This window comes from Malania oleifera, chromosome 1, assembly GCF_029873635.1.
Source record: "Malania oleifera isolate guangnan ecotype guangnan chromosome 1, ASM2987363v1, whole genome shotgun sequence".
In the NCBI taxonomy this organism is placed as follows: domain Eukaryota; kingdom Viridiplantae; phylum Streptophyta; class Magnoliopsida; order Santalales; family Ximeniaceae; genus Malania; species Malania oleifera.
The window spans coordinates 81537035-81549254 of record NC_080417.1 but is presented as its reverse complement, the minus strand read 5'-3'; the positions used below and the strand labels follow the sequence as shown (position 1 = coordinate 81549254).

Here is a 12220-nt window from a genome sequence, read left to right as displayed (position 1 = left end):
ACAAGTAGACCCAAGAAATACGAGTATGATCATCAATAAAGGTAACGGACCATTTTTTATGAGTGCGATTTGGGGAGCGTGAGGGTCCCCACAAATCACTATGAATCATAGTGAATGGGCGGGATGGTTTGTATGTGGATTTTGGGAAAGAAAGACGCTGGTGTTTTGCAAGCTCACAAACTTTCACATTGAAAATCAAAAGATGTTTTATTTAAATAAATAGAAGGAAATAAATGTCTAAAATATTGAAAATTTGGGTGACCCATCCTAGAATGCCATAACTAAAGTTCCCTATCTCTAGAAATAGATGCAGAATCACAAATTGCAGTATAACATTGTTCACTTATATTTGCCTGTTCAAAGTAGTAGAGTCCCTTACACGCCTTAGCACTGCTAATCGTCTTCTCCGATGATAGGTCCTGGAAAACACAATGAGATGAAACAAATTTAGCAGAGCAATTGGAATCTTTTGTCAACTAGCTAATGGATAACAAGTTGCAAGATAGCTTAGGAACATGTAGGACAGATTTTAAAATTATAGAATTAGATTTGCGAATATTTCCTTTGCTAGCAACAGGTGATAGAGATCCATTTGCAATTTTTACTTTCAGATTTCCAGTATATGGTGAATAGGATGAGAACAATTGATAAGAGTCAATCATATGATCAAATGCACTCGAGTCAATTATCCATGGTGATTTGTAATGGGATATTGTATTTAGGGCTGACAAAAAATTACCTCGGTGAGCTAGAGAACCAGTGGAAGACTGACCCGATGTTTGAATTGAGGAAAACATTTTATATAGCTGATCCAACTACTCAGGACTGAATACACCACTTGGGCATGGTATTATTGGGTTTTCCACCTTGTGATTTTTCAGTTGAATTGTTAGTAGTAGCCTGATACCCACGATTTTTTTTTATATTGTCTCGACTTCCAATCTGTAGGCTTTCCATGAATCTCCCAGCAGGTATCTTTTGAATGACCTGACTTTCGATAGTGCTTGAACCATATTTTACCTTTTTGTGATCTTTGCCCGGTTCCTGCAGGGCCTTTTGATATAAGGGTTGAGACGTCAGGCCTATTGGGATTCGGCCCATTCCCAATTGTACTCAAATTTTGGATTGACTGGTCCGGCCCGATATCATCTCCTTGGGGCCTCGGCATCACTAGTCTCCTACTCTCCTCCCTCCTTACCTCGGCAAATACTTCTCGGGTTGAAGGCAGATGTCACCGATCGAGGATTCTTCCCCTCACGTTGTCCAGATCTCGGTTGAGGCCGGCCAAAAACTCGAGGACCCGTTTGTTTTCGAGCCTCCTCCTGTATCGCGTGCTGTCGCCGAAGCACTCCCATTCCTCTTCGATGCTCAGATCGAGCTCCTGCCAGAAATGGGTCATCTCCATGAAATACTCCATGACATCTCTATCGCCTTGCCTCATCTGCCACAACCGGGTTTTGATTTTGAATATTTGCGAATAACTCTCGACATCAGAGTAGGTTTCATGAATGGCGTCTTAGACTTCCTTCGCCGTGGGCAAGAACAGGTAGATTTTTCTGATTGTCGGCTTCATCAAGTTGATGAGCCAAGCCGTGATCATGGAATTTTTGGACCTCCATTTTTGCAACGCGACAACATCGGTAGGGTCTGGTCTCCTCTGTTCGCCGGTAAGGTAACCTAGTTGCCCTTTTCTTTCAATCACCAATTTTATAGATTGAGCCCATTCACGGAAGTTTTTTCCGTTCAATTTCTCCACTGAGAGTGTAAAGGCTGTATTGTCCAGGCCATTCAAACCCTCGGCGGATGTAGCCTCCGAATCCCCGTCGGGTTTTCCAGAAGAGGTAAACCCTTTGTTGGCGCTGTTGGCCATCGTTAGCTAAGGTTGAGAAACCCTCGCTCTGATACCATGTGAGCGGAATTCAATTTCAATAGTTCTTGAATTCTTAAAAAATGTACATCCCAATCTTACAATATATAATACAAAGAAAGACTCTAAATAAGGAAACAATTTCCCTACAGAATAATACACAATTTTCTACATTTACTCACTAATAATTTACTCAATATTGTCAAGGATACTCGGGATTTCAACATCTTCTTCTTCTTCTTTTTTTTCTTTCAATGTCCTTGAAGAGACACAAGGCTCTATCGAATCCTTCAAAAGAAATGTCAATTGTCTTTCTCACTGAATGCATCTTATTGAGAACCTAGTCTGAGACCTGCAGTTTGAAGTTGGGGCTGCTAAGATTCATTTTTCCAAAATCATTCAGATGGAGAGGCGGAGGAAGGTTTGCTACAATTGAGGTAATTGCTTTATTGACTGGGATGATAGCCAGAGAATCAGTTGGAGCCCCACAATTAGCGGCCTTCTCCCTAAGGTGATCGCCTATCAAAGACAATGGCATAGAGAGGGGATGGACTGTCCGAGGAGGTGGAGAACGAAAGTGGAACAAAGGGGACACACAAGAAGTTGGGCCTGCACAGGAAGAGAAGGGAGAAAAGCATCAGGCTTGAGCTGTGAGTGGACTTTGGAGGAGGACTTCGGGAAAAGCATTAGACTTAGGGGCCACATGGGACCCATCAGTGTAGTGGTCAAGGCGGGGTTGGCTCAAAGGATCTCCCTTTGAGCCAGGATGCCATGTGGATATCCTTGTTGGTTTCTCATGTCATCCATGGGCCGGCATTCCCAAATAACTAAATGTTCATGCATGCAGTTTTTGTTGAGAAATGGATTAATAATGACAAAAATCGAATTAAAATGTGATGATTCCCCACTTTAACTAATAAAAAGTTTATGTTATGTGAAAAATATTGAATTAAAACTTCGGGTCATTAGATTTATTGTTTCAGAACAAAATGGTACAATGTTTTGGAATGTTCATTCTAGTACATGGTTCGTTAGGGTGTTAGCGTGTTCTAGTTACTATGGGTTAGGGTAAGTAAAGTGAATGCAAACTAGGCTCGAAATCCCAATGATTACCCCTTTACCCTAGCATAGTTATGTCTTTATGAACTAATTAGTGTAATGAGATTTGGATCAAACTCGTTTTGAAACAAGTTGCCTATGTACCATGTACATAATTAGGCCTTTCGTAGTTTAGGCTTGACATCTTGTTGGAACAACTTTTTTTGATTTGCCTTCTCCAAATTGGAGATTCATTTCATAGTTTTTTCATTTTCTTTTGTCATTGATACCTATGCAAGTTTCTTTTCACACTTTGCTTTTTTCTTTGTTTTCTTGTTTTTTCTCTTTTTATTTCATATTTTTCTTCCTTGAATAACATTGCTGGGGGTCCCCATACCCAACTAATACTGAGATCAGTGGTTATTAAAACGAAATAGGCTTAATGTGAAGTTCTAAAGGCTAGCAAGAGATGACTCAATGTATTGGGTACATTCTAAAAAAATTGGTCAATCAATTGCTGACCACATGTTGTTGGTCATAACTTAGAGAGATGGTACAATCAACGCTTGTTCTTCATTGTAGCTTTTTTCATAAATTTTCTTTTGTTCAGCGAAACTCGTATTCTTCTCATTAATCAACATGCTTACCCCACTGTGTGGGTGATCCTTGGACAAGGTTTGAATAGAAATATGTAAGCTCAAATTGGGACTTTAGGGGATATTTAAAAATTATGCGTGGATAGCAAAATGAAGGAAGTTCTTCATCCTAAAGGCAACCGCTCATTTTGCAAAATCATTATTTCATTGGTGCATCCCTAGGCCACAAGGATCATTTTTGTTTAATTATTTCATTAGTGCAATGGATAGCATAAAAATAAGGAATGTGATGAGGATAATGAGGTGAGATGGAAGACGGGATATATGAAGATGGAATAACAATGACGGGGTATAAATGTGACCATCCTACATAATTTTTACCATTTCTAGGAGCTTCAAATTGAGATGTTAGAAGCAGTGGGGTTGAATGCACTAATAGGTGTGGTAGAAATGAAACTTCGATGGGAATGAGACATTCAATGGTGAAAAATGGTGTAAAAAATTACGAATAAGAGCTTTAAGATAGCTTTGATGTGAAATATTGATAGTCGAGCTCAAGAATTGTAGACTTAGAATCAGGTACATAATTTTATGTACTTTTAACAGAATTTTATGTACTTATAAAAATGAGGAATGCATGGGAGCTTACACCAAACCTAGTAGAGGATGCTTTACATAGATGAAGTGCAATCTTGAAAAAAACATTTATTATTATTATTATTATTATTATTATTTTGAAAAAAAAAAGAAGGTGCACTTTGTTATAAAATCTTTGGCAAAAGAATTTTATTTTTTTGAAAAATTGAAAGAACGTTGTATATCATGTATGAAGACAAAGAAATAAGGGAAGCTCCCAACTTTTGATGAGCTAGGGCTACATTTTGAGAGGTTGGTATGTTATGCGCTTTCCATTCTTAAATATTTCAAAAGTGGAACGTTTAATGAACCAAAATTGATTAGGTAGCCCAAGGATTCCTTTGACTTGATGAAATTGGAAAGGGGAAGCCTCCGAGATGATACGTGAAAGTGAATACAATCGATGCTATCGTCCTTCTACAGTGTTGCTAATGAAATGATGGACGAATGCCTAAGTCTTATAATGTAGATGAAAGATGATTTGTACAATGATACACATGCACAAGAAATGTTTATAAGAATGAAGCTAACTCATGAATGCAACACATACTACACAAAGAACAAAGCAACATAATTCATGAAGAAATCCCACAGCCTAAAGAGAGAGAGGACTATGTGTATGGTTCCCGCTTTGATCCCTAATTTGTAAAGGCTCCCAAATTATTTGTCATCCCCAAGCTTGGGTGTTAGCAAAGTTCTCGATCCCCCCTATTTCAAATTAACAGAAGAGTACAACTCGAGTGGAATGGTTTGCGCTCCTATGGAGACTCATGCTCCTCAAAGCTAACAGTATAACCTAAAGGTATAGCTTGGGTATAGAGCTAGTGAAGTGGTCTGCAAGAAGAGGAATTATTTAACAATGGCTTTATTGAGTAACAATTAGCAAACAATAGTGGAAGAATCAATGAGTCCTAATTAATTTAATTCAAAATAATGACTAATCACTAGCTTAACTCTCTATTGTCCCCATTGGAGTTTGCCAAGTTGTTGACATGTCCGAACAAGGATTTACTTGACTACCTTAGAAGGCGATCAAGAGAGGGTGGATGAGATAGTTAAGTCTTTTAATTTCAATGGAGTTGCTATTAACATTTTATTTACCTAGTTGTGGTTAGGCCACCTAATTACTGCTAATCTATAAGATTAGCCTAGGTTCAAAGGATTTGCAGTCTTGGTCGGGGAAGCTAGAGTAGGCTTCGGGAGTATGATTATGCAAGTGATTATGCATGAAGGTATTTGATTAACTGTTCATTACCTCTAGATTCAATCGTTGATGACCACGTTTATTTTATTACTAGCCTTTTAATATTATATAGCCCTGTCATTGTGGAGGACATTCTCACATCAGGAGACTAAGAAGGACACTGTTGCCCCACTTTCGGGTTCTGTCATTGTGCTGATTAGTAGTTTTGATAAATTCAAGAGAAAAAATGCCAACAAACTAACTCGTGTTGCATTAGAATGTCTATTACAATCACTGAGGGTGCTTAAAGCGATTGAACTAGACAAATTGCCTGCTTAGATTTTAAGAAGAGATGACATTTTAACATCTCCAATTCTCTAGTCATAGGGGTATTCACACATGCATGTTGTACATGCAAGAACTAAGATAAAGTCATACAACATGCAGCACAAAATTGTCTAGAAACAAATCCTAGGGGGCTTGTTTTATTTTTTGAATTTGTTATGAATTTTTCTTGATTTTCTTCTTTTTTTTTTTGGGATTTTCTAAAATTTTTTTCAGGCTTTATAGCATTTTGGAGAATACGTTATGAATTTTAAATCATTTTTAGAATATTTATGACTTACAACTTTTTCCCACATTTTTTCCTTCTTAGAAATTCTTATTTTTAAAAATTTTTCCTTCAATTTTTTTATTTTTTATTCTTTTTGGACCCTTCATTGAAAAAATAATAATAATTTTATATTTTTTGTTTTCTCCCTTTTCACATTTTTTTGGTAGGTTCTCTAATACAAAAGTAATAATACGGGCAAGTTTTTTTTTTTTTAATAACTTGTAAAATAGAAGGATGATATTTAATAATAGTGAAAGAGAACTGTTTTCACTTTTTAATAATAATAATAAGGTTTTTTTTTTTTTTTTTTTTGTGTTTTTAATTTTTAGGACAAAAAAATTAAAACTAGAAAAAATCAGTACTCACTCAAACCCTTCCCTAGAAACACACCCACACAACATCAATACACACATGCATACACAAACAACAAATCATACGCACTAGTTAAGACTAGCCCACATACTAATGCATGCGCTCAACACAATAATCAGACTCATGCATGCATACACTAATTTTTCCACACACAATCATCTATGAATTCCACATATTCATGCACACAACCTCACTCACTTGGACATGCACACATGGATCCACCCTCTCATTGCCACCTAGCCAATGCATCCATATCCTCATGCCATTTGACTAGCCACACATACTCAACCGTGCAGTCAACTCACTTTCACATGCAACACATGGCCTAGGCAACATACACACTCATGCTAACTAGCTCAAGTATATACACACCAATGCACGCCACGCCACTCAATATTCAGACACTATTGCATGCATGCATGTTCGGCTTATGCTATTGTCTGCATGCATTCACTTCACCACATGCACCCACCTACACTTTCATATCTACTCCGTGCAATCTATTCAAAATTTACATGAGTAAAGGCTCACATCAAAATTAGACGGCACATTAAAAAAATTTATGCACAAAAATGACCACCAATTAACTAGATTTTGTGCAAACATAAATGTGTAAAGAAATTTATGTCGGAGCCTTGTTTTTATTCTTCTATTTTCGCCAAAGATATGCAAAGAGGGGGGGGGGGGGTTCTCGGCAGGGTTGGTGTTGTCATTCCTCCTCTTTTGTTATTCAGGCTCATGGGGGAGCTTAGGATTCTGTAGTGGCTAAAGGCTTGCCGAGATTAATGGGGGCCAGCACAGAGGTTGGCAGTGTGTTGTGGGCACTGACAAGTTTTTCCTATGCTCAAGTCTATTTCTTGTTTTGAGTGTTTAGGCATACTAGGACATCTTTTCATTCTAGAGTTGAGTCTCATAGTAAATCATTCTTTTCTCTTATTCAGATATTTGGGGTCTGTGTAGAATCAAGAATTTGACTGGTCAACAATATTTTGACAATATTTTATGTCATTTGTGGATAATTTTTTGCATATTACCTGAATCTATCTCTTGAAATAGGTTTGAATTTCTTTATGTATTTACCCAGTTCTATTTGGTGTTGTTTTGTCAAAAGAAATTGTCCACAAGAGTGTAAATTGGCAGAAAAGGATTCATGTAGCCAACCTCACCTAGTGGGATTTAAGGCTTGATTTGTTGTATTTACTCATTTCTACAAGGAAATAAAAGCCCAGTTTAGCATAAGTATTCAAATTTTTTGTTGTGATAATGCACTTCAATTTGTTCAAAATGAGCTTTAGCTTTTTTCTTGGCTAAAGAAATTATGTACCAAACATCATGTGTACATACCCCTCAGGAGAATGGAGCAACTGAATGGAAAAGTAGACTTTTACTTGACATAGCACAGTTTCTATTCATTCATAGGAACGTTCCTAAAACTTTTTAGACTGATGCTCTTCTTATATTCTGTTTTCTACTTAATAGGATGCCCTCCAGTGTTCTAGGGGTACAAATTCCCTTCTCTATCTTGTACCCCTAAACATCCATGTTCTCTGTTGTGCCTTGTGTCTTTGGGTGCACATAATTTATTTTTTATTCCACATATGAGTCAGGACAAGTTCTCTCCTCATGTTGTTAAATGTGTCTTTGTTGGCAACTCAAGAACTTAGAAAGGATATAGATGTTATGATCTCCGCACTTGCAGGAAATATGTTAGTGTAGATATGACCAATTTTAGGGGACACCTGATTTCTCTAGTGGCGGATCTTCATTGGATGAATATATTCCGAGTCCATCAATGATTTTTGGCTGCCACTTGTGCCTTGGTCCTTCTCTCCCTACCCTTATCCCTCTAGAGAAAACTTATACTCCAAATCCAATCTTTGTTTATTCAAAGAAACAACTGAGGGTTTTTAAACAACAAAAAGTAGGCACAAACCACGATACCATCATGCAGCCACCTCTTCTGCCTCCACTGGATCAATTTCTAGTTCCAGAGATTCATCCCAATGCTTGTTGGATTTTCCAATTGCACATAAGAGAGTACCTGAACATTTATTCAGCAGTTATTAATTGCTTACCCTATTCCTCATTTTGTTTCAATTCAACACCTTCCTAGTCTTATGTGTTCTTTTTCCTTGTCAATGTCCTGCATCTCTATCCCTTCCTCACATGCTGAAGCTCTTGCGAACCCTTGGTGGAAGCATGGTATGGACATAGAAATGGATGTCTTGACCACTCGAGGGACATGGGATTCGGTGGATCTTCCTCCTGTTAAGGAATTGGTTATGTGTTGTTGCGTCTACATTGTCAAATATCCTCCTAATGGCTCTGCTAAATGGCTTAAGACTCGATTAGTTTCCAAAGGATACACTCAAACATTTGGTATTAATTTTTTTGAGAATTTCTCTCTTGTTGCTAGATTAAATGTTGTTCGTCTATTAATCTTGTTGGCAATTAATTTTGATTTACCCTTGTACCAGTTGTATGTGAAGAATGACTTCTTGTATGGTGATTTATTGGAAGAGGTTTGCATGGAGCAACCTCGTGGATAGGTTGTATAGGGCCATTTATGGTCTTAAGCAGTCTCTTTGAGCTTGGTCTCTGCATTTGGTTTCATTTAGTGCTATTTTGGTCATTTGGTGTTTGTTTGCTAAAACAAGATAGATGTGGTGCTTCTAGTAGTTTATGTTGATGACAGCATCATCACTGGTAGTGACCAAAGCGGGATTGTAGATGCCAAGCAGTGGCTTCAAGCCAAATTTTAAATCTAGGACTTGGTACTCTGCATCACTTTCTTGATATTGAGATTGTACGGTCTTAGAAAGGGTTGAATTTATCTCAGCAAAAATATACGTTGGTATTGCTAAGGGAGACTGGTAGATTGGGAGCTAAATCGGTTGATACTCTCATGTATCCCAACGTGAAGTTGTCTAGGGATGTTGGGCCAGACTTTGAAGACAAAGGTCAATATAGGCAGTTGGCGAGTTGATCTATTTGATTGTTACTACACCTAACAAGTCTTTTTGGGCTCATTCTTTTGGTTATTCTGTTAGACCTTCATAGGAATTGGAGGGGAGCATTACTGCAATTTATTTTATTTCTTTGGTTTTTTAGGTGGATCTTTTATCCTCCACCCCTTGTAAATTCTTCTTTCTCTTGTTAATGAAACTTTTCTTTCTTTTTTTTTTTTTATCCTACACACACACACATCATATACATCCTTTGCTGTAGGGGTCATGGTTCGAAATTGCGGTCGCGGGTAATGTCGCTTAACGGTTACGAGTGTTTTGGGATGTGGGAGACGCAGGTGTTACGTAACGGGAAGCGGGCGTAACAGTCGTGAATTTTTTTCATGCATGCGCAACCATGCCAAAATTGAAAAATAAGCATGAAATCCATTAATGCATGATTCTTAATGAATTTTGATGGCTTTTATTCAACCTACAAATGCTTTTTAATAGGTAATATAATTTTTATATTAATTTTAGTGTGCTGTTTAAAAAAAAAAAAGCATATTTTTTTATAGTTTGCATTACTTTAATGGGTAAAAAGATGTAGAAATGTAATTAAAATGAATAATCAATTAATTAAAGACATAAAGTTACTAAAAATGAGTCAATACTTAATATACACATACGTGAATTTGAAAAATGATTAGTATCAAATATCAATAGTTGAATACATGAATACAATTTTACAAATTTATAACATAGCACATGTCACCACCAAAATGAATGACGTGGAGAGTTCATAATTTGCATCTCTATCTTGAGATTGGGATTGAGAATTATCTCTCCACCCTTGTGGAAATACATAGTTGAAGAAACGCATGTTTACGTCATTTTGTTGTTGCTCCTGAAAATGTACTAGTGGTGAAGAAGATCCAATTGATATAGGAGGTGCATAATCTCCTCCTTGACCATATCTTGAATAATATCCATAAGTTGGGGCTGGAGGTGGCTCTAGGTAGTGTGTAGAAGAAGACTCACTAGATACTGAGATTTCTGATCCACTAGGATAAAAACGTGAGTCATGAGATACATAATGTGGATATGCTAGATGAGATCCATATGATTGTGATGATGAAACATCTAAACCAAAGTCGCCAAAATTACAAACCACACTATATGAATCTTCAACAGAATCACTAGGGTCACCATAGCACTCCTTCTCCTAGGTTGTGAAGATTGGTTCTTTGGAGGAATATCTAAGTCATAATTTTCAGGTATATCATGTAGTCCATAATGATTAGAAGGATATATATCCCTTACAAATAATGTCCCTGTGTCATATCCATAATCATATTCTATACTGCCGCCGCCACCACCACCATTACCACCCCCTAACCCCAGCTCCAACACCACTACCACCATCATCATCACTTGGTGGGGTCAAAACAAGATTGTCATCACTTTGTATACGTTCGGGGCTTTAACTTGAATCATCATGTACGTTTATTGGTTGTTGATCACCTCCTTCTGTAGTACATACTGGTTTTGCATCCCAAGATGACACCTCAGGAAAACTCACTGTTAACTTCTTCATTTAACCAATTTGAATTGCCTTGACCGTCGAGTAGTGGTTTCTCTCCTCTACCCATTGACTCAAAGGATTATCATCTTCGAAATTGTAATCCAAATTGATAGGATTGAAACCATCTTCAATTTCCTGTTGCCTTCTTCTCATTGTATGTCTTAATTTTAACTTCATGTTGTAATGTACGAAAATAATTTTTGTAGTCTCATGTACTTTAATCTATTTCTAGTTTTCATATAGATGAGGTTAAAGGTGCTCCGATTACGCTCACAGTTCGAAGTTGATGTGGTCTGGCTAAGAACTCTGATTGCTATTCTTTTTAGCTCAGGAGTACATAAGCCATAATGACTCCACCATTCGGTTGCATGAATAATTAAAGAGAGTTTTATGTCAGTATAGCGTATTTTTCAAAAGTCAAATTCGAACATAAAGAGAAAAAATAGAGTCATTCATCCATTATTTAACTATATTTACCAGGATTTGTTTGTTCCACTATCCTTTGGTTATCACTTTTTTAACCCCATCCATGACTTCCCTAGCAACTTCAGGAGAGGGTGGAGCACTATAAAAAAATTATGGGTTCAAAAAATATCCTAAAATGAAATTTAGAAACATATTAATCAATAATTTTTTAATGCAACTATGCATAATTTAAAAGTTAAAATAATAAGAAATTGTAATTGATTTACACTTACCAGCAATGTGCAAATCTTGGAGCAATTGAAAACTCCACCGGTTGTCAATAATTTTCCAATAGTCTTTGTAGATCCGACAATCTTTTTGAATGACTAACTTCGCCCTATCAATTGCCTCGTTTATGAAACCCATGGTTTTTTATCACCATCAATCAATTTAAGAACTTTCACTAAGGGTTCCTGCACTTTAATTATATCGGGGGCCTTTTGCCAAAACTTTTTGCCTAAGATAATCTTCTTTGAATCATATGTTGAGCTTGATTTTACCATCCCAAACCTTGAGTTTTTCCAAGCATCAGATGTAAACATTTCCCTTAATGCTTGTTTATGCCTAACAATAGTTTCCAAAGCAATGAAGTTGGTGGCAAATCAAATGATGACAGGGCAAAGTAACTCTCTATTATTTGTGAATTTCTTCATGAAATTCACTGTCCATGTGTGGTTGTAAATAAAAGAGGTTATTGTTTTTGCATCTTCTAAGACCTTCTTCACGTTACTTTTCTTATTAATATCTTCAAGAATAAAGTCTATGCAATGAGCTGCACATGCTATCTAATAGAGATTGAGCCTCTTTTGCATTAATAATTTTCCTCCTGCCTTCATTGCAGCTTCATTATCAGTCATTACTTGAACAACATTCTCTTCTCCCATTTCTTCAACCACCTCGTCCATTAATCTGAAATGAAA

General features: G+C 36.9%; 1 protein-coding gene across 5 annotated transcripts in view; it reads left to right on the top strand.

Annotated features, from left to right (window-relative positions):
* The window catches only part of LOC131153842 (uncharacterized), a 45720-nt gene that overhangs the window by 27849 nt on the left and 5651 nt on the right, over nt 1–12220 (top strand). The gene's annotated exons all lie outside the window — the stretch shown is intronic.